Source organism: Micropterus salmoides, unplaced genomic scaffold (assembly GCF_014851395.1).
Source record: "Micropterus salmoides isolate LMB-PRFRI ecotype aquatic unplaced genomic scaffold, ASM1485139v1 Ms_hic_scaffold_857, whole genome shotgun sequence".
NCBI classification, from domain to species: domain Eukaryota; kingdom Metazoa; phylum Chordata; class Actinopteri; order Centrarchiformes; family Centrarchidae; genus Micropterus; species Micropterus salmoides.
The window spans coordinates 15001-17674 of NW_024044634.1; the positions used below are offsets into that span (position 1 = coordinate 15001).

A 2674-nucleotide genomic window follows, 5' to 3' on the forward strand; every position below is an offset into this window, starting at 1 on the left:
TTAAATTGTTTGTCTGTTTAAAACGTCAGAAAACTGTGAACAATTATTATATTTCTTCTCTTGTTTTATCCGACAAACACTCCCCAAAACACAGTCAATGACAAAGAAAAGCATTTAATCCTCACAATTACAGATCGACCGATGGATCAGTTGTCTTGTGACGTTACGTTTTCATGAAGCATTTGTTAGTGTTTGTTTTACATGTTCAGGGGCTGTATTCAGGTTTAGGTGTAAGGTTACTTTTTAGGGAAAGGAAAGGGTGACATCACAACGACCTCACGTTTCATGAATGAACTGACTCAGGATGTCCACAGTGATTGATTGACAGGTCTGTGTCAAGATTAAAATAATATTAAATTGGACAACATTTACAGTATTTCCTCTGATGAGGCACGTGTACATGAATAAGCTTTATTGATGTACTTATTGTAGCTGCTGATTGTTTTAGGGCTTTGATAATGATTCATCTGCTGATTATTTTCACCTGTTAATCATTTGCTCTATTAAAAGTTATATTTTCTATGACAAAATCTAAAGATATCACAAGGAAAAGATTAAAATTCTCACATTTGAGAAGCACGAACCAGTAAATGTTTTTGGATTTTTTTTGCTTAAAAATGACTTAAAACGATAAATTGATTTAATAAAATATTTGCAGATTGATTTTGATCAACGCAACAATTATTCGACTAATCGTTGCCTCCAGGGAGATCTAGAAAAACAAAAACCTCTCTGATTTGATGTCGCGTGTATTGTATTGTTTTCTGTAGTATATTGTACGATAATCACTTTCATTTCAATTAACATGATAAGGAAGTTAAAATGTTTTTGTTGTGTTTGTTTTTTCCGGTTTGTGCTGAATCTTGAATCTGATCGATCCATCACCTGCCTTCTGCGTGACCTCTCCAGTTTAACTCCTGATGTTGATCAGGTTGTTAATCTGTCATCAGCTCCAGACCAATAAATCGATCCTGCCGTGGACTCGTGATCGCCGCCTGACCAACCTCCACCGCTGCAGCTGGAACGCGCCATTGATGGCTGATACTGGATTATTGACCACGTCTGAACCACAGAGAAGCAGCCGATGAAGGAATATTTGTGAAACTCAAACCTCTACCTAATTTAGCAGATTTTTATTGGTCAGCTGACACATTGCAAAACTGTGATTGGTTGGCGCTCCGGGGAAGCTCTTCCTTACTGGTCGAATATTAAATACGAACGAATCACAGCAGGCTGATCAATGGCAGCGTCAGAACTCATCGAGGACGAGGACAGAGTCTGCCGCCACGTGGAAGTTAATGCGACCGCAGTGAACGCCTCTACACCTCCTCATCCTCCGAGCGTTGCCAACGGTACCCAACGTGCCCCGCCGACGCGCTGACGGCCCCCACCGACGCCCACGACGGCGGCAAACTGAGCAGCCTGATGAAACAGAACAAGCTGATTAACTCCCTGAGCAGCGGCCTGAGGCGCCACTGCGACTACGTGAAGATCTCCGTGCCGGAGGAGCGGGCAAACCGCCTCCCCAAGGAGTGGTGGAAGACGGGCGTGGCCTCCTCTACGCCCTGTTCATCCTCATCTTCACCACCGTTGTCATCACCGTCGTCCACGAGAGGGTGCCGGACAAGTCGGTGAGCCCGCCGCTGCCGGACAAGTTCTTCGACTACTTGGACCGAGTGCCCTGGGCCTTCACCGTCACCGAGGTCAACGGGCTGATCCTGGTCGGGCTCTGGCTCATCCAGTGGCTCTTCCTCACACACAGGTACGATCTGCAGCCCTACTGCATCAGTAGAAGTACTCGTAGTGCAGCTTAGTTCTGCGGTCTAGAGGGTTATCCAGCTCCACATAAACATTATTTTCATTATCCATTTACCTCGTGCGTATTTTTAAATAGTTGCGGTCTTCAAATGACGTGTTTTGTTTTACCAACAGTCCAAAAAAGTTATTTGTAGCATCACTTGTTATACTTTTATATTATTTTTGTTGTTTCTAAGCTTTTATTCTGTTAAACTATAAAACAAACGAGCACGACAGATGAATAATAAATAAACGTGCACCTCTGTGTCTCTCTCTGCAGAGCTATAGTGGGTCGTCGCTGTTTCTTCCTGATCGGGACTCTCTACATGTATCGCTGCGTCACCATGTACATCACCACCCTGCCCGTGCCTGGAAAACACATGGTCTGCGCTCCAAAGGTACATATACACAACACCGTGTACTTACATGTACTGTACCTGTTGTTCACATGCACTTCGTCATCAGTAAATGTTTTCTTGTTTGGTCCATGCAGCTGTACAACGACTCGACGGGGAAAATCTGGAGGATTTTGAAGCTGCTATCAGGAGGAGGTAACGCGTGTCCAATATAACATGAGTTTTCACTCCTTCTGTCAATGTCGTACGTGACACAAGAATTTCTCCTTGGGGATCAATAAAGTATATCTGATTCTGATTTTACCAAATTTATAAATTAACATTTTATAGCATGAAAACCGGAAAATTGTGCTGTCTGATTGGCTGTCAGGACAATTGAGGACACAGAAGTGATTTTGAAAGTTTGTCGAGGACGTTTTATATTCAAAAATAGATAATTATGTGTACGGAAAATATTCTTTTACACAATATGAACAACATGTGGGCGTATGTATGTATCAGCCATAAGGAACCTTATATTT

General features: G+C 42.7%; 1 pseudogene; it reads left to right on the forward strand.

Annotated features, from left to right (window-relative positions):
• Nucleotides 1–2387, forward strand: part of LOC119894702 — a 7875-nt pseudogene extending 5488 nt beyond the window's left edge.
• The last annotated feature ends 287 nt before the right edge of the window (nucleotides 2388–2674 follow it).